The sequence below is a fragment of the Caretta caretta genome, chromosome 1 (assembly GCF_965140235.1).
Source record: "Caretta caretta isolate rCarCar2 chromosome 1, rCarCar1.hap1, whole genome shotgun sequence".
Classification (NCBI taxonomy): domain Eukaryota; kingdom Metazoa; phylum Chordata; order Testudines; family Cheloniidae; genus Caretta; species Caretta caretta.
Genome location: NC_134206.1, coordinates 87,124,970 through 87,145,598, shown reverse-complemented (window position 1 = coordinate 87,145,598; position 20,629 = coordinate 87,124,970). Strand labels below are relative to the sequence as shown.

The following is a 20,629-nucleotide window of genomic DNA, read 5'->3' as shown; positions in this document are numbered from 1 at the left end:
CACTGCTGCCCCCCAAATGTTCCTCTGTGCCCTGTTAGGGGGCACACTTCATTTTCTTTTGCAAAACTGGACATTTCTCCTGGTTGCTCTTGCCAACCGATGATCAAACAAGAGCAAATGGAACAAATGCCAAAAAAAAGTTGGGATATCCAGGACAGGGCTTAAAAAGATGACTGTCCTGGCCAAAACAGAAAGTATGGTCACCCTAATCAGAAAGGAATTGTTCCCAAGGGGCATGATTCAGAAGGGTTCGGTGGGCTCTTTGCCTTCCTTGCAGCAAGCGGGGGCCCTGGCTTAAGGTAAGTAAGGGGAAAGGATGGAAATTAAAAGCTGTACATTGATAAGTGAGTTTGTAATATTGTCATAACTTTTAGTCAATATTTAGTATGCCTGACAGGCTCAAAGGGACCAGCTCTCAAAGGTAAACCTGAATCTCAGGAGATTACTCAGGGTCCTTATTAACCTAGGGGTAAATCTTTGAAGACTGAGGGATGCTTAAAGTCTTCTCTCATTCCCCGCTCGATGAATCTTAGGATATAGGTGAGAAGAACCAACTCTGAATGCTGGTTATTTGGCATGGAGGCCATTTAACACTGCATAGGACCCAAATTAATGCCTGGTATTTAGTGAAGGAGTGCTGGCCACCCCCTGTTAAAGTTAATAAAGTTGCTGTCTTTTGCTGTTAAATCCATCCCTGTGTCTCTTTCATTCCCCTGCATGTCCAGGTCAATAATTCCTTCCCTTCCATCGCTTCTTTAGTATTTGTAGATAGTTGCATATCATTTTTGTCCATTTTTCTCCCCTAGACCAAGCCCAGGGTATTTACCTCTGCTGAGTTCAACTTCAAAGGGACTCACACCTATATTGTCCCATTAAGTATGGTGAATAGTACTTTATTGTCTCCCTGCCTGCAAGACAGTTCTTGTTGAAATTTAACCCTTGGTACTCACATAACCGTACATATTGTATTTATAAATTATTACAGGCATCTTCCACATGCTTCACAAAAAACAATTTATAATTAGGTTGTTTGCTGATGTTTCAGTGGAAGGCTAAAGATTGCTAATATGGGAAGTCAATGAATGTGAGAGACATTATGGGTTAAGTCAAAGTGAGATGGGACTCTTCCATAGTGAATCCCAAACCTCCTCTCCTCCCTTCTTCTGAAAACTCCCAAAGATTTTCAACCCACAACTGGGAGGCAGAAGTGATGTTAATCAGCTGTGAGTACACCTCAGAAGTCATTTTCAGCTTGAGGATAGCACCGTTTTAATATCACCAGCCAACTTACTCTTGCTTTGCTATTGCATGGGAATGCAATCCCTACTGAGAAGAACTTGTCTAGTAATAGCTTTCTTGATCAATAGTACAGTCAATGCCTACTGCTGAAATAAATGCTTTGTTTCCACAACAATAACATTTATTCTAATAGCAGAAGAATAACAATCAGGGGGAGAAAGTAGTCCTACAGTGGTTTTACATATATATAAAATAAGTTTTTCATTGAGTTACTGTACAGTGGTGCTTCTCAAACTAGGTCCTCCACTGGTTCAGGGAAAACCCCTGGTGGGCCAGGCCAGTTTGTTTACCTGCCACGTCCATAGGTTCGGCCTATCGTGGCTCCCACTGACTGCAGTTCACTGCTCCAGGCCAATGGGGGCTGCAGGAAGGGCTGCCAGAACATTCCTCAGCCCACACCGCTTCCCGCCAAGATTGTTGAGGGTAATGTGGCCACTTAGGTTTGGACGACTGGTGGATTCTGGCCCGAAAGCAAGTCGAGCCAGTCACAAGAGCTTTATCTAAGTATGAGGGCATAGTAAGCTCGGTAGTATATAGAGCTAGTGTGACAACATCCCTCCACCCCATCCCTGATGCGTGGTTCGGGGAAAGAGAGCATGAGCAAGTTCTGTCTATCCTTGCAATTCCTACTTGCAGTATTGCAACCTTCATGCTGCTCTAAGTTATGCTGGGTGGTGACTGGCCTGGTACAGATCAGAACACAAAGGCCACCTTTACACTTTACCTCCTAAGCTGTATAGTGCTCTCCTTAGCAGGGGCCAAGAATCTGAGCCAAAATGTGCATCTGCTATATACACAGTTTTTTGGGGATTATACACACACACACACACACACACACACACACACAGAGTTTAAATTTAAGCCCCTTATTAATCAGTGTTCACATGGCCCAAATATTACAGTCTAAATTCCCAGTTCAGGAATTCAACTCTGAGATTTCAAGATTCTACATAGAAAGAAGCTATTTGGTGTTCAGACGAAAAGTACTCACAATTTTTAAGGTTGAAAAGGAAAGGGAAAATGATTAATCAGGATTAGTATAGTATGTTTCAGCTTTAGGGCTCTGGTTCAAACCCATTTCAGGTCAGTTACAGCTGAAAGACATTAGCATTTGATGGCTTACATATTGCTTGTCTAAGTCCAATTCCGTGTAAAAAAGTATCCACAAAATAATTCCACCAACACAAATGACGCTCTTCTTGACAGGCTCAGCAAAGAAGCAGAGTAATGAATAGGCATTCAGACAAAGCTAGCCTGCTACAGATAGTTATAGTTCTTCACATTGGACTTTCAGCACATTGCTGAGGGAGTGTGTTATGCATGTATGGGGACAACAGAGGATTTCATTCTCCAGCCCTGTCAATCTTTCAGGAACAGGAACCAACACAAATGTACAAAATGTACTCAATGGAAAAGCAAAGAAATATGTCTTATAGGTCAGGCAATATCTGTTTCCAACATACAGGTCCACACAGAACTGAAATAACTTCTGTGGCTAAGCTTTTAAGAATGGTGACATAGATTGAACTATAGAATAGGGAGCAGTGAAGCTCGGGACAGAGCACTCATTTACAGTCATTCTCATCCTTCCAAGTTTTTCTGCAGTTCAGTTTTGATGAGAACATTTTATTTTGGTTTTTGAGTTTACACTACAAGTCAGTCATTCTTCTGAACTTATTATCTTGCTCTAGACCCAGTACCGGTCTTATGGATACATTGCAATAAAAGACCCGTGTAATGGCCCGGACTCAGCTGACTCAGGTTTATGGGGCTTGTGCTGCAGGGCTAAACATTGAAGTGCAGATGTTTGGGTGAGGAGAGTGGGTATCAGAGCAAGGGCTCTAGCCCAAGCCTGAATGTCTACAAATCAATTTTTAGCCCACAGTCCAAGCCCCATGAGCCCAAGTCAGTTGACCTGGGCTCTGTGACTTGATGCCCCACAGGCTTTTATTGCAGTGTAGACATACCCTTAAAAGCCTCATTTTGCTCAGAAGACCTTAGCTATATTTGGCTCACCTTCATGCTGCCATGCACATGGATAAATCACATTGTTTAAAACACACATTCACCATTTACATGCCTTTGGTTCAGACTTCCCATTTTACTGCTCTGTGATATAATTGACTTCTTATTACTCACACAAGGAAAAAAAAACTTTGTATTCAGAGGGGAAAATATGGAAAATAAAAACACAACAAATTTACAATATTAGGAAAAACTAAGTTGGCTTTATTAAAATTATTCATTAGGTTCATGAACATTTTTCCATCTTTATGCAAATTGTTTAGTATCTCTATGATTCAGAGAACGATCTCTTTTGTTGCTAAAGTTATAGGCCAATTATGGCTAATCAACTATGATTGCAAGATCATAGCAGAAGTTTTGGCTGTTGGGCTGCAGGCATTTTCATGTAAAATTATTATTCCAGATCTAAACTTTTAATTGAATAAGCATTGCTAACAAATTGAAGATCTGTAGCTCATCAGTAACTATTTCACTTGCTTCAGAAAAAAAGGACATTAAGCCAAATGGAATATATTTCTTCAAAGCGTGAGCAAAATTTAGCTTCAAGGACACCTTTTTTAAAAAAAATTGCCTAAGGCTGCACTCATCACGAATGGAATGATCTCAAAATCATTTGATCTGCAAAGCTGCACCAGACAGCTCTGTCCTTATTTTCGCGTTTATTTCTTCTTGCTTAGAAAAATTTGGCACAGCTAATCGGATTGATTGATTGATGTATAGTACAAAGGATTACAGTGGGAGCAGCAACAGGAAGTAATGCATGCGTGCTGATGATATTGTTTTTAAGATTATTTAGACCCAGTAGCTAAGCACATACTGCAGAGATCTAAGGGAAATGTTTGAATAATAAAATTATTAATTTATGATGAAGTAATGACTGATGGGGAGAGGTCATTTCCCGCCATTTAGACCTAGATTCTCAAAGATTTTTAGGCTCCTAACTTCCACTATTTTCAATATATTTTCTGGGATAACACAGCCCCTAGTCCCACTTCCAAGATGTCAGTTTGCAAAATGAATTATTTCAAAAAGTTTGGGTTGAATAGGACAGAGTCTTTACACAGGAGGTCTTTCAGAGTGCCTGAAAAGCTCTTTCACAGACCTCAGACCATCAAACTTTCCCGGGACTGCTGTCCTTAATCAGGTCTGTGAGCGGTGCAGCTACCATAGATAACATTGGCAGAGTTTGGCTGTAATAACTGTTGAGCCCTAAAAACCTCTCGATCTGGGATGTTGTTGCTGTTTTGGGGGTTGGGGTTGGGTGGTCTTTCAAGGCTTAGACTTTGTCTACGTCAGGCCCGACCTGGCCTTTTCCTTCAGTATAGCCCAGGTCTCAACTTTTTCTGACTTTACATTTCACTGGATTTGCAGTTAGGCCAGCCTCCCATCGGGACAGGAGGATGGAGGTGATCTGTTCAAAGTGGGTTTCCCAGTCTTGGTTACACATAACCACATTGGTCTAAATAAGCTGCAGCATATGGACCATTGGTTGGAGGACTTGGTACGTGAGCTGTTGGAGCATCACTGGGTCACCATGGAGGCCAAAGGAGGTAATCTTAATATCACAAAGACACAACAAGGTGGCAGAAGCAGTTTTCTCATATGATTCTGGCATAAGCTGAATCTGCCAAAATCGCTTGGTTAGATCTAATATTGTGATAGAGTGGGCCTCATCCAGCTGGGTTAGCAATTTGTCCACCCAGGGCATGGGGTAGCCATCAAATTTGGGAGACAGAATTAACTTTTCCAAAGTGTATACAGAACCACGTAGTGCCACCTGGTTTAGGGACAAATACAATAACATTCACCAGTCATTGTTGTACTTTTCAATGACTCCTTGCTCCAGCATGGTGCAGAAGTCCTTTTTATAACAGCAACCCACATTTTTGGGGATGTGGCAGAGGATTCTTTCAGATGTGTTTTCTTTGCTCTCCTTGGACATGATGTTGAATAAGGTGTGTTTGTCTGGGCCAGAGCACCATCAGGAAGGTGTTCAGAAGGTGTCTTAGTTGGGCAATCTGTTCCAGGCCAACATTCTCCCGCATCTATATTGGACTTTATTGAATCATGGTCAGAGGAAGAGGATGTTTGGGGCCCCAGCTCTGGCTGAGGGGATTAAGGAGCAACAAACGAGCTCTCATGCAGCAAGAGTTAGAACAGAGAGAACCAGTGGATGGGCAGGGGGTCATCTTCTCTGACCCCTGGATTCCCTGCAGAGGAGATTGTTGCAGTCCCAATGGCCCTTGTCTGGGCTTCAGTCTAGAGTGCCGGGGTTTACCAAAGAAGGCCAGTCCTAGGTATTGTGATATGCTGACTCCTTGGAGACTGGCATGTCCAACACCAGGCTCTCAGACCGCCGATTCTCCTGGCTAGGTTCTCCTTTGAATAGAGTGGCCTCATTGGCCTCAGGTCAGTGTTTGAGAAACTAGTTCCTACCCCCAGCTGGGGTATGAGGGCAAACTGCTCCTCCACATGAGCTAATTTGCCCCAACTCCAGTCCCAATGTCAAGGTTAAACCACTTCCAACACAGGTCTGTCAATTTCTGGGCCACTTCGTGGACAGGGATATTTTTCTTCATGGAACTTCTGTCAGAAAGTCACCTCAATGATGTCAAGCTAGTTGAGTGTAGTCACTTTTGTCTGTGGAAGATTTGGGAAGCCACAACTTTCAATGAGGGGGACACAGCCTGTGCTGATCCAGTCAGGTAAGGTGGTAATAGGATGTTCCATTGCTTAGGTGGCCATTGGGCTGTCATCATCACTCACTTGAACATTACCAGGAAAGCCTCTGGTCATCCTTGGGGGTCATTTTTGTGAGTTTCACTGGCATAGTCACATGTCTCAGACAGGGCCTACAACTCCAGGAGGGAAACACTGAGGGATCCTTGAGGCTGCAATAAGGCCATTACCTTTCGGACCAACATTTGCTGCTGTTTCTGCTACCGCACCCCTAAATCCTGAACCAGGTCTTGCTATTGGGCAGCCATTTGCTGCAGGAGTTGCAAACACTGCGGGGCTCCCTGTTCATGCTGCTGGTTCTCAGTCATGTACTTCATTAGATGCTCTAGATATATATTGTCACTGTCCCTTAGGTCCAGAGTGCCACAGCCTTCGATCAAGAGTGTTTGATCATCTGGGTTAGTCAGTCTTCTCCTTCTCCAGGGTGGGAAGGTTGCCTGCATTCATCACCATATTGGCACCAGAGTTCCCATGCCAGGCCCCAGGACTCACCCACACATCTGCTTTGTGGTGTCTGGATGCTTCAGTCCAATTTTAACAGGTTTCAGCCTTCCATCTGGACCCCGGATAGTCCACCCTTGTTTGTCAATATACACAAATGAAGTAGTTAGAAATGTAATTTCCCATGGATTGGGCATCATACTTAAAGGGCTTCTGTAAAACTGGAGGCCCCAACTGGGCTAACTGGCTAGTGTCAAAAGAATAGTCCCATCATAAGTGGATCCACAACAGGTCATCAGGGAGCAGTCAGCTGAGCCCGTGTCTTTAGCCAGGCCTTGCTCCAGGAGCTAAGGACAGGAGATCTGTTCTTGTTGCTGGTCTGACACCAACTGAGCTGGGTTCCTCTATTTTCTCTCTCCTAGTCTGATATTTCCCACAGGTGCAGCAGATGAGAACCACCTGAACACACAGTCAATCATTAACTCTATGTTGCCCAGTATGAGTTTTTTGTACCATCACAGTAGATAAGTTAAAAGTGTAATTGAACTTTGCCATGGATACAGTGCTCTGTTTACAAAACTGGTCTTTTCCTACCTTTTAAAGACCCACATAGTGACCAGTAAAAATTAAGCAACACTTCATTGTCAGAGTTTACAATAGGCAATGCATAATTTTATACCTTTATCTTGAGAGCAGATATGGCTCTTTTTTCTCCTGACTGATCATATCTCTAGTGCATGTAGAGGAACAGGTTTCAGAGGAACAGCCGTGTTAGTCTGTATTCGCAAAAAGAAAAGGAGTACTTGTGGCACCTTAGAGACTAACCAATTTATTTCAGCATGAGCTTTCGTGAGCTACAGCTCACTTCATCAGATGTATACCGTGGAAACTGCAGCCATGAATGTTATAATTCTTGACATCTGATTTGTGTCCATTTATTCTTTTACGTAGAGACTGTCCAGTTTGACCAATGTACATGGCAGAGGGGCATTGCTGGCACATGATGGCATATATCACATTGGTGGATGTGCAGTTTCCATGGTATACATCCGATGAAGTGAGCTGTAGCTCACGAAAGCTCATGCTCAAATAAATTGGTTAGTCTCTAAGGTGCCACAAGTACTCCTGTTCTTTTTGTAGAGGAACAGAATATCCTATTAAGTGTGTGGGTATTTGCCATGTGGACCACAGGCTCTTACTAAGCAGAATCCAAAATGAGAGAAATCTCTGAAGGCTGTATTAGCATCTTTATGTACCTGAAGGTTTTTCTCTTTTGGGCTTATGTTGACAGCTTTACAGAATTTACAGAATTCTGTTTTCTCTGGTGTGCGTATTTTTATTTATTTATTTATTTACACATACACGTTTATTATTCCTACTTTTAGAATAGAAGTTTTTAAAGCTTGGACTGTAACCATTTGAAAACAGTTTATTTACTATAAAATCAGACATGCAACAAATCTGTAAGCTTTCCCCTATCTTTCACAGACTCAGTCACTCATCTGAGTCCCAGTCCACTGTGATCATCTTATTCCTCAACTCATTCTATGGCTACTATCTAATCTGGAAAAGAACTGGAAGAGAAACCGTCAGAATGCTGAATGAAGCAGTAAATAAGCAGCTTTATGTCCAACCACTGCAGCAATCTTATGAGCTGTGCAGTCCCAAACTGTTCTAAAAATTTCTAATAGTAAAATAGAAAATAAGGCTCTAACTCAACGTAATGAAGCAAATGTCTAACTTTAAGTGCATGGGTAACCTCTTTGAAAGCGCAAATGCTTAACATTAGCCACGTGCTTTACTACCTTATTGAATTGGGGCCTATTCAAAAGTGTTTGCATAATATTATCAATAAAATAACTATTTAAAGCAACCACTCCTGCATGTTGCATGTATCCTACTTGGTAACATGGTTACGTCAGAAGCAGAATATTTTTTCTGGTATATGATTAAAATTTGAATAAAAAATGACCCTACATCTCTTAGTTGATTTAATTTTTGCAGCTTTCCATACCAAAAGCAATTCTATAAAATTAAACCAACAATAATAACAGAAGCATTTGAATTTCAAAACTCTCCCCTGATTCCACCAGGGTTTTTGTTGCAGAGCTGAAGAAGAATAAACATATTGAATTATGTGGGTTAGGTCACACTATGAGGATGCACGCACAGAAGAGATATTCTGTGAATTGCATGGATCTTCTTATTTCAACACAGAAAAGAGAGGGGTTGCTCACCTTCACATCATCATCTTCCAGCTCACAGTACTATGTGGATTGTTCCAGGCTGAGTTTGGGATGTGTATATGTTGGGGAATATTCAGCAGACCCTACCAGGTCCTATTACATGAACCCCTTACCAACACATTGGGAAGTCAAGGATAATTTAATATAGCCTAACATAGGTGTCGACTCCATGAGTGCTCTGGGGCTGGAGCACCCACGGGGAAAAATTGGTGGGTGCTCTGCACCGACCAGCAGTTCCCTGACCTGTCCCAGCCCACATCCACCTCCTCTCCCTCCCCTGAGCGCCCCGCCACATCCTGCTTCTTTCCCCTCCCTCCCAGCTCTTGCGCCATGAAACAGCTGTTTCGCGTGGCGAGCACTGGGAGGGACGGGGAAAGAGGAGGAAAGTGGTATGCTTGGGGAAGAGGTGGGGCTGGGGTGGGCATTTGGGGAGGGGTCCAATAGGGGCAGGGAGGAGGTGGAGTTGGGGCAGGGCCAGGGGTGGGAGGGCGCAAGCATCCACCGACGCCAAGGAGAGCTGGTTCCTGTGTAGTCTAGGTCTCTCAGGAGGGATCCTGGGGCTGTAGCCAGAAGGGAGGGAAACCCCAGAATGCTGACAAAAATTTATAAAATATGGCATGGCACCTGAATGGCTTCCACCAAGATGGGTCTCAAGCAAATTCCTCAAAATATGTGCAGATTTCAAGAGATCCAGAGAGGATGGAGTGCAAAGCTGCTGACTGTGCCAGAAGATCTGGGGAAAACTCTGCAAAGGAGTGTGTCACAAATATAAAGGGAAGGGTAACCACCTTTCTGTATACAGAAATATAAAACTATACAGGAACTATAAAATCCCTCCTGGCCAGAGGCAAAACCCTTTCACCTGTAAAAGGTTAAGAAGCTAAGATAACCTCGCTGGCACCTGACAAAAATGACCAATGAGGAGACAAGTTCCTTTCAAAGCTGGGTTGGCGGGGGGGCGGGGGGAGAAGCAAAGGGTCTGTCTGTCTGTGTGATGCTTTTGTCGGGACCAGGTCAGGAATGCTCTTCAGAACTCCTGTAAAAAGTTAGTAAGCAATCTAGCTAGAAATGTGTTAGATTTCCTTTTGTTAAATGGCTGGTAAAATAGGTTGTGCTGGATGGAATGTATATTCCTGTTTTTGTGTCTTTTTGTAACTTAAGGTTTTGCCTAGAGGGATTCTCTATGTTTTGAATCTGATTACCCTGTAAGGTATTTACCATCCTGATTTTACAGAGGTGATTCTTTTACTTTTTCTTTAATTAAAATTCTTCTTTTAAGATCCTGATTGCTTTTTCATTGTTCTTAAGATCCAAGGGTTTGGGTCTGTGTTCACCTATACAAATTGGTGACGATTTTTATCAAGCCTTCCCCAGGAAATGGGATGTAGGGCTTGGGGGGCTATTTTGGGGGGAAGACATCTCTAAGTGGGGTCTTTCCCTGTTCTTTGTTTAACACGCTTGGTGGTGGCAGCATAGGATTCAAGGACAAGGCAAAGTTTGTACCTTGAGGAACTTTTTAACCTAAGTTGGTAAGAATAAGCTTATGGGATCTTTCATGCAGGTCCCCACATCTGTACCCTAGAGTTCAGAGTGGGGTAGGAACCTTGACCAATTTGCATAGGTGAACACAAAAGACACAAAAACAGGAATATACATTTCATCCAGCACAACCTATTTTACCAGCCATTTAACAAAAGGAAATCTAACGCATTTCTAGCTAGATTGCTTACTAACTTTTTACAGGAGTTCTGAAGAGCTGACCTGTCCAGTTCCTGACCTGGTCCTGGCAAAAGCATCACACAGACAGACAGACCCTTGTCCCCCCACCCCTACCCCACAGCTTTGAAAGTAACTTGTCTCCTCATTGGTCATTTTGGTAAGGTGCCAGCGAGGTTATCCTATATTCTTAACCCTTTACAGGTGAAAGGGTTTTTCCTCTGGCCAGGAGGGATTTTATAGTTCTGTATACAGAAAGGTGGTTACCCTTCCCTTTATATTTATGACAGCGTGTCACAGAGTTTTCCTCACAGGGAGAGAGCAATCTGGCCCTCTATGAATATAACAAAACCATCATTCAACAATGTTACGAAAAAATACATGGTTGGAAGAATATAACACAGGAAGTAAAAGGGAATGTTTGAGCTGGTCCACAGATATGTTGGAAGGCAGAATGACCACAAACAATCCTATATTTTATTGTTTTTTTTTCTTTTGCCATTTTTTAGTGCTAGATATCTCCTACTTTCTGCTTTACAGTCCTGTGAGCATGGTTTTATTACACTGTTACTGTAAAATAAAATATATTGTATTTAGTTCTTATTTTACCTCATCATTCTTGTACAGGTGACAGATAGTATGACTGTTGAAGGGCTGGCAGGATTTGCACATACCCTTTTATACAACTGTATAATACAGATCCTGCATCAAGCCTGTAATATATAGGAAAGTCCAATTAACACAATGCACCAGGAAATAATATACAACAAAATATTAAATGTTTTTTCCTTTGTTTACACAGAATATCATTTAATGCACTTTTTAGAGACAGGCCCTAATCATTACCTTTACGTCATTATAGTGCAGATCCTCCAATAAGTAGAGATTTACAGTCTACTGAGTCTTCATGAAGATTTGTTGTCTTAACAGGGGAACTACATGGATGCAACAGTCCATCCATGCACTAAACATTGAAGGGCTAGGGTCAGTGTTATGAGTCTCTGTAGCAGACAGAGTGAAAGTCTCTTAAAAAGAGTACTGCTAGTTTTTTTAAAAAGCAATTAAAAATAATCAAAAATGTTTGTATTGGAAGTAGGAAAGTTTCCTTACTAAGGAGGCTATAGGATGATGCAGTCATGAAGCAGCCCCTAGCCAAATTCATTAACTACCTAACATTTTCTTATTAACCTAAAGGACAACAAAAAACAAATAATTCAAGAGTGCCCATAAAATGATAATGGAAAACAAGAACAATCATAGCAATAAAGAATGTGAAAACAGATATAGTTGTCCAGCCACAGACAAAATATCACACAATCAAGTAAGAAGAAGAAATAATTTCATAAGGAGAGTCTGTGAAAGGAAGCAATGTTGGGCCTTGCTTAGTGATTCATTTTGTCACCTTTCGTGAAACATGAATCACTGCTAAGTGGCAAATATTGGCAATTACATACTACATGGAAAGAGTATTTTATTTAAAAAAAATGGGCCTGCTGCAATTAAGGAAATTTCTTATGTATATAACTGTAAAATAGATTCTTGTAACAGTAAGTAGCAAGTGACAATTTGTATACAGCATTAACATGAACATTCTTTTGATTCTTTGGATTCCCCTGATTCCATGACTGTGTGATGACTTGGCAGCAAGAAACAAGCGACTTCATTACTCTTTGCAGAAGTTCATTAAATCAGTGTTAAGGGAAATACCCACAAGTAATATAGCTGGTTTGAGTGGAAGATTGAATCCAGTTGTTTGAAAAATTCTGGTCTTGACCAGTCATCAAATATTTGAAATATAAGGGTAAGACTAATAAAGATGTAATGAAGAAGCCTATGCAATACAGTTCTTTCAGCACTCAGAAGACAGGATATAGTTAATTTTATTTAATTTACTAGGACTAGAGTATAATCTAAAAAGTAATTTTGGTTGAAACTCCTGTCTTACAAGAGATGTGGAGCAAATGCTATTCAATCAGAATCTGAAATATTTAATTGCAGGTCCCTGTATTCTAGATATTTAACCTCTGTCTTTTATTATTGTTCCTCAGAGATCAAATCACCTTGTAAACTCTTCATTCATCCTTCACCAAAAAGATATTCTCTGATTTCCTTTGTGAGTTACAGTGCAATGCACTGAGATGCGTGTGTTGTGTTTTATTATTTTTTTTTAATGAGTTATGAAGTATCTTGCTTGAATGTAGTGAAACAAAGAGCAAGTACCACCCATCATTTCCCAGATATTTGGGATTATTCTTAAGGAGCCATTCAGAAAAAGGTGTCTGTAACAGATGCTATTCTGATAGTGTGGCATACTTGTCATAGATATAAAGGGGAGGGTAACCACCTTTCTGTATACAGAACTATAAAATCCCTCCTGGCCAGAGGCAAAACCCTTTCACTTGTAAAGGGTTAAGAAGCTGGGATAACGTCGCTGACACCTGACCAAAATGACCAATGAGGAGACAAGTTACTTTCAAAGCTGGAGTGGGGGGGAGTAGGGAGAAACAAAGGGTCTGTCTGTCTGTGTGATGCTGTTGCCGGGACCAGGTCAGGAATGCTCTTCAGAACTCCTGTAAAAAGTTAGTAAGCAATCTAGCTAGAAATGCGTTAGATTTCCTTTTGTTAAATGGCTGGTAAAATAGGTTGTGCTGAATGGAATGTATATTCCTGTTTTTGTGTCTTTTTGTAACTTAAGGTTTTGCCTAGAGGGATTCTCTACGTTTTGAATCTGATTACCCTGTAAGGTATTTACCATCCTGATTTTACAGAGGTGATTCTTTTACTTTTTCTTTAATTAAAATTCTTCTTGTAAGATCCTGATTACTTTTTCATTGTTCTTAAGATCCAAGGGTTTGGGTCTGTGTTCACCTATGCAAATTGGTGAGGATTTTTATCAAGCCTTCCCCAAGAAAGGGGGTGTAGGGCTTGGGGGGATATTTTGGGTGGAAGACGTCTCCAAGTGGGCTCTTTCCCTGTTCTTTGTTTAACATGCTTGGTGGTGGCAGCATAGGTTTCAATGACAAGGCAAAGTTTGTACCTTGAGGAAGTTTTTAACCTAAGCTGGTAAGAATAAGCTTAGGGGGTCTTTCATGCAGGTCCCCACATCTGTACCCTAGAGTTCAGAGTGGGGAAGGAACCTTGACAATACTAAAATTAGGAGCAAAATTATTTGTTAATAAAATTTTCATTTTCAATTAGGATAAAAGGGGAAAAAACCCTTAGACTATCTTTATTAGTAACTATTTGTAATCCAGTAGTGTCTACAGGAACACATAGTCCCTGTGGCTATTATTTTGCAAGCTATAGCCCCGATCCTGTCAACATTTATGCATGGTTTAAACTTCATACATGTACATGGACCCATTGAGTGAACAGAGCTACTCATGAGTTTACAGCTAATCACATGTTTAAGTCTTTGTAAGTTTGGGGCCAAAGATCATATCATTACATTATACCAAAAAGAACCAGCATCAGTATACAGTATATAAGTGAGTATACAAGTGAGTATACAAATGTGTGAGTATACAGTTTAACTCTAGCAGAGTCTACTGGGATTGTATGCATATCAAGCCATTTAAGGGCCTGATCTGACATCCACTGATGGCAATGGATCATACCATCAGGACTCAGCAGTCCAGAGGCTCACTGATTGAATATTGATGGGATGTATTTAGGCTGCAGTTCAGAAAAGGATCTAAGCACATACTTAAATCTATCCCTATTAAGTATTTAAAAAACCTGATTAAAGATAATAACTAATAGAGAAAAGTATAATTTGAACTGTATTTTAACCCATCCAAATGTTGTATGCATGCACTCATATTACCCAGTAATCCAGTTCTATATGTAAGTAACCTATCCTCATCATTACTGACCACTCCCCCAATCTTTGCAGCATTTGAAAACTTTACCAAAAAATATTGTACATTCCTTCCAGATCACTGATAAAAATATTGACTAACATTCAAAAACAATTTCTTGCAGGACTCTACTAGAGACATTCCCATTGGATTACAATTTCCTATTAACAATTATGTTTTGAGATCTATCAGTTAACCAGTTTTTAATCCATTTAATATGTGTTATATTGATCACATGACTGGTTTGGAGGGCTCCACTTGCAACTGCCTGGCCAGCATGACCTCAGGACTGGTAATCAGAAGGGATTAACCTCATTTTATTCAGTAACAACAACAGAAGCAGGACGGAATGATATTCCTAAACAAGCACTAACTTAGGGAACACATCAATGCCACTGGAAATAGAAATATGAGAGAATAATCTTCCTCACTTAAAGATAAGGATATATTCTTAATGACTCCTAGACTGAAGTTGGATATGCTTTCTTCTTTTTAAGAATGCATGCATTAAATAGATGTTTAAAACAAAAAGAAAAGGAGTACTTGTGACACCTTAGAGACTAACCAATTTATTTGAGCATAAGCTACACGAAAGCTCACGAAAGCTTATGCTCAAATAAATTGGTTAGTCTCTAAGGTGCCACAAGTACTCCTTTTCTTTTTGCGAATACAGACTAACACGGCTGTTACTCTGAAACGTGTTTAAAACAGAATATCATAAAATGAGATTAAAACTATAAAATGTAATAAATTTTAATCTATTCTTCTGCAAGCAGATAACTAGAGTACTCATGAAGTACAGTATTATGTTTAGTAAGTATTTCTCCAGAATTATAATATTACTACTCAGAGACTATTTCAAATGACCTCATCATTATCTGGAGCCAGGGCAGAACACATATAGTTGTTCACAATTTCACTGTTCACACCACTTTGGAATTGCTTTAACCACAGTCAAGTGTTTCTGTAAACACATTCTGGTGCAATATTAATCTGTATGCTATTGCTCTACAGTCCTGCAGGATTGCACTTTGCCATGAAACATGGAAAGTTCATTACTTAATTAAGTGCCTCCTTGTCCAATCTTGTTTGAGGCCTCTTGATGTTTTCATAATTTTATTAATAATATTACAAGAGAAGGATAAAAAAATGTGGAAGACTCATTCTCTCTCCAATCATTTACATTTTTCAGAAACATCAAAGGGATACAAAAGCTCGTTGCAAATGCATTCAAAATCCCTGTTGAAGCTGGCACTGTTATTGATATAAGTATTTTTGGAGTTTCTTATCCATGATTTTTTTTCTGAAAAAGAAGAAGAGTGCAGCTGTATTTTACCAAATGCATGAATAAAAAAGATGTTTTAAATGCAGTAAGCAGCATTTCTAAGAATTCAGAAATAACACACACGGTACAGTAAATGTTACTGAAAACCAAATATGTAAAATAATTAGACTGCTACAAAGTTGGTAGACTTTACTAACATTATAGTTGCTTCTCCACCTCCTTGCCCTTCCCCCCCCACCCCCACCGTTATCACCACTTGCAACCATTTATACATGTAGATAAATCTCTTGCAAAGTGGTACAGTCACATTGGATCCATAGCTTTAATTAATTCCTCCATAGGGATCGTAGCCTCAGTCCTAACACTGTGTATTGGATTATGCCAATCCATCTCAATGGCATCTGGCTTTGGCAAGCTGAAAAGAAATAATGCAAATAGTTAGCTGTTGAATCCAGGAAACTGGCCACAGCTTTCTGTCTGCAAGAGATTCATTCTCTGGTGTTTGCCCCCTCCTTTCTCTCATCTTTTACCAAAGAAGATGACAACTTCCCTGCCCACCACTTCTGTCCAAGTCCCTATTATGAGAAGAAGTAAATCTACTCATTTGTGTTGTAATAAATGCAGATACAGCAAAATGTCTCAGACGTTACCTACAAATACAAAGCAAAAAATAAATAACTAAGTAAATACAGTGTTACTATCCTAGAATATACTAAAAGTGCATTACATATCAAAGTGTTAAATAGTGCCTAGTTCAATTTTATGCAAGACATACAGGTGCTATCATAATGTTGTTAATAATGTCACAACAGATGGATAAAAAACAGTAAAACTCATTCTCTCTCCACCATTTACCTTGTCCAGAAACTATTTTTAAACATCAAGGAGAAACAAAAGAGTGTTTTATTTACATATTTATTTGACTTTTAATAGCCCATAGTATGTTTTACAACCATGTGCTAAAGTATAATAAAAATAATTATTTCCTTAAAACATACACAATATTTCAGAGCTGCAATACTATGTGTATGGAGGTAATTAGAGTATTTTAATATAAATTTTCTGTTAGACTCCCAGACTTGTTATATTTTATTTCTTTTTTTTTAAACAATGTTTTCCACTTTGTAGGCCTATTTCTGATATTTATCAAGGTTTTTATGTTTTTGTGACAGAGGGGGAATATGTCTGTATCAAATTCTGAACTCCATCTTTGTTTGTGAACTCCATTTTTGTTTTGTGTCTTCCATTTTGTCTAATAACTGCCAGATTGTGTTCTTGTGTGGTAAAACAAGCCTGGCATTGACAAGGCCAGTCGATTCCAGACATTGTCCTGTTCAGAAGAAGTGTGAGACACCATGGAAAAGATTTTCAATGAGAGAGCTACCAAGGACCATGAACTCTGATTGTCTTTCAGCTACCAGCCCATCCACTAGAAAAATTAACTGTCTACACAAAGCCTGTCTGGTGGAAGGGACTAGAGTTCCTCAATATCGCACATGACCAAATGAATTAGAAGCTATATTTAAGGGGGAATGTTCTCTGTGAAAATGTTGTGGGGAGGGGAAGGCATCCACTGCCAGATACCAGAAGAAAGAGAGAGGGCAGGAGTGGTCTGCCTTACCTGAAACACTGATGGGACACCAGACACACAGAAGGAGTCAGATCAGATGTAGGGGGAGTTATGTTAGGAATGTTTGTTGTTTTTTTCAAATATTTGTAACTCTAGCACTTTCAAAAGTAAAAGTGACTTTGTGGTTAAGAAATTCCTTTGCTGTGCTTGCTTGCCACATATTCCCTGAAGGTCAGAGAGCTCATGGGGAAGTGGAGATCTGAGACAGCATGTAAACTGAGCAACTGGAAGCCCAGGAGGACTGAGGCATTTGTTCCAGGATAAGATGGCTGGTCTGCAGAACCCCATGTCTCAAGGAATGGGTACAGACATGACATCTGCACCTGGGACTGTACCTCAGAGACTCCTAGCTCAGAGCAGTGACCCAGTTTGACCTAGTCCTAATTGGTTTAGGAGCATGTGGGATCCAGCAGTTGAGTCCATTCACAAGAGACCGGTGTCCGCCCAGAGAAGAGGACTGGGCTAGATTGTGACAGACATCACAGAATGGGTTAATTTACAAAATGATCTGAACACAGCGTTTTTGGTGACTCACTTTTGATGCAGCATGACACAAGGCATCATGGTGGAGTGTGGGTATATAAGAAGGAAAAGCTTTTCTTGGTATGGTGTTAAAGCTCCAGAGTTATTACAACTTTAAATATTATTTAAATCTTATTTGTACAATGATATTAAGACACAAGGAAAAATGAACTAAATTACAAAAAACAAAAACAAAAATTGGCTTCCTAGTGAGAGGGTGTTTCCCTCACATCTGATCATATTTATGGCCAGAGAGAAAAATACTTAAACATTTTAGAAAAGAAATATATGGGGCCAAATTCAGACATGATGTGTGTGTATGGGGGGCGGGGGGAGCTGTAAGCTGTACAAACATTGAGTGGAGGTCTAGAGGTGAAATCCATTGACTTCAAAGTAACCAGGATTTAATTATGCTGTTGTAACACACACATTTGGAAACTCAGAAGAAGATTTAATTCTACCAACCTAGATGCGCTTCTGAATTTGGCCTAAGGAATTCACAAACCTTTCCAGCTTGTTGTAAAGATGCTTGCATTTTTAAGTGCCTGTGAAATATATGCAGGCTTCTTAAAGTCTCAAAAGAAGGTCACTGAAGGTAAGTCTGCTGCCCCTCTGGTCACTAAGGTCACCAAAGAACAAAATGATGCACACAGAAGGGTGTTTAGCTAAACTTCATATAAATGCTATTCCCTGGTCCCTCCTAGCTGGCAATCAAAAGTTGTGGTCTCATGTGATTATTGTGTATGGTGTTCTTTCCTGTGGAGCAAAACCAAACTATGTTCCTATTCCCTTAAACTGATAATGGCCTTGATTGTGAGGCAGATAGATGAAGGTACGAGTGCTCATAAAGTAGATCATTTATCTTGCTCCTATGCAGTCAGTGCATAGAAAGTAGTATCAGAAACTGACACTGTGTCTTATGACTTCCACAAGCTGCAAATTCATATTAGCAGAGTACAGGCATAAAGAAGTGTCATTAGTCAAGTACATAGTTATTTCAATATTGACCCTAGCTTTTGCGGAAATTACAGTGCAGTTTGTGTTAGACACACAACAACTTTAAGGTAAAAATGGAAATTATAAGTGAAAATGAGCTACAGTGTCCAGGTTTTCTACTAATAATCATATTAATAACTCATGTTACAGATATAAGGAGGCATTAAATGAAGGAAGAAAAAGTGATGTCAGTCTCCAAAAAATCACCTCTCCACATCCATGTTCCTGTCATTCTCCATTATTCTCCACACGTTTTCATGCTTCTCTCCTAAAAATAAAGTTAGATTGTAGGTCATATGGATTTTCTGAAGCTTATCTACTGTGATGATACTCTGGTGGCTATCTCCTAGGCAGAGGTTTGGTACAAACTTTATGTAAATAGGACATCTGGATTATATGTGGGAAATCCTCCTGTGATAATCCTCATTTCACTGTTCTTGATTTGGTTTATACGTAGACAAATTTATGTCCTGAATTAGCCCTCCATAACTGTGGCTTGTTTCTGCATCAAGGGCTACCACTGAGTCCATCTAGCCCATAGATTAGCTCCAGACTATGTTCCTTCCCTGGTATTGTTTCAGCAGCTATTAAATTATTACACTACTATTATGGATTTAAAGACTACATTTTTTATACTCCTGTGGTTTCCACATCCTTCTTTCTAACTTCAAACCCATTCCTAAATCCCTGTGTAAGAGCATCCAAACTGAATGGAAAGGATTCCTTTCAGAGTTCCTCAGAGCCAATTCTTGATCAGGTGTGTTAAGTGATTTGAACTTCAAAATTCTTCTCCTGTGGCTGCATGTGTTTTCTCAATAGGACTCTGAACCATGGGGCAGCTTTAGTTTCATAGTTTTTCTTTGTTTTTCCACTCACTTCTCTATACTTGACAGACTTTGTTAGAAGCCTTCCTTCCACCACCACCACCACCTTCACACACACATACCACAGACTGCTATTGCTTCATTAACTTACATTACAGTTGGTATCCAGAGGGATACATTGGAGGGTAACTTTCTGAGAAATATGACCGTCTCTGTTATGATTTGGGTCTCTCCTCCTTTCCCATCCATCATATTTTTGTCTATATTTGAATATTATGTAGCACATTTTCAGTATAGGAGAAAATAATTAGAGTTGTCTAGATATATCAAAAGACATGTCCTATTTCTGCATACACAGAAATCCCTTAATGGAAAACAGAGTAAAATGCATAATAAAGCTCGGATGAGCAAGATATTAGATATTGACTTTATTAAGTCTGGAGAACTGGGGTGGGAGGTTGGAGGAGGTTTTGCTTTGGTTTGCTGCAGTGCTGAATTGGATGTTAGCCAACAGTGAAGGAAAAAGGAATACCGTTCTGTGATACAATAACTCTGTGGAAGTGATTGAATAGTGAGTACCAACAGTGATTGCAATTTTTCTGTTCACTAGCTAAAAAATCTGAGCACAATTTCTGAAAGGTGAAACTACAGATCAAAATGATTTTCTACATTAGTAAATGCTTCTAATTTCAAAAGACAAGACAGTTTCTGAAATTTCCTAGGAAAGTCCCATTCAGTGCAATACAGAAAAAATGATGTAAAGGAGATTTTAAAAAAAGATCAGAGTATCATTTAAACACTAAGACATGACTATTCTAGGGGAAAAAATAGAAAGGTACTGACCTGAAGTGATGTGAAGAAAGAGTTCATTGGCAGTAAAACCAAGACTAATATAAAAAGAAAAAATAAAGTACTTAATTGCTCACTGAGGTCTCTGTTCAGCAATAGAATTGGCTTTCTGCAACTACTAGAAATCAAGGCTGGGCAGGTTTCTATAATAAATAATATCTACCTCTTACATGGAGCTTTCCATCATTAGATCTCAA

At 39.9% G+C, this 20,629-nt stretch overlaps 1 long non-coding RNA gene across 1 annotated transcript in view; it reads left to right on the top strand.

Moving 5' to 3' along the window:
• The window catches only part of LOC125637956 (uncharacterized), a 94,872-nt gene extending 86,397 nt beyond the window's left edge, over positions 1 to 8,475 (top strand). Inside the window, exon 2 of the long non-coding RNA XR_012668830.1 lies at positions 7,993 to 8,475. This is a non-coding gene — a long non-coding RNA (uncharacterized LOC125637956). The remainder of the gene's footprint in view (positions 1 to 7,992) is intronic.
• Positions 8,476 to 20,629: the final 12,154 nt, after the last annotated feature.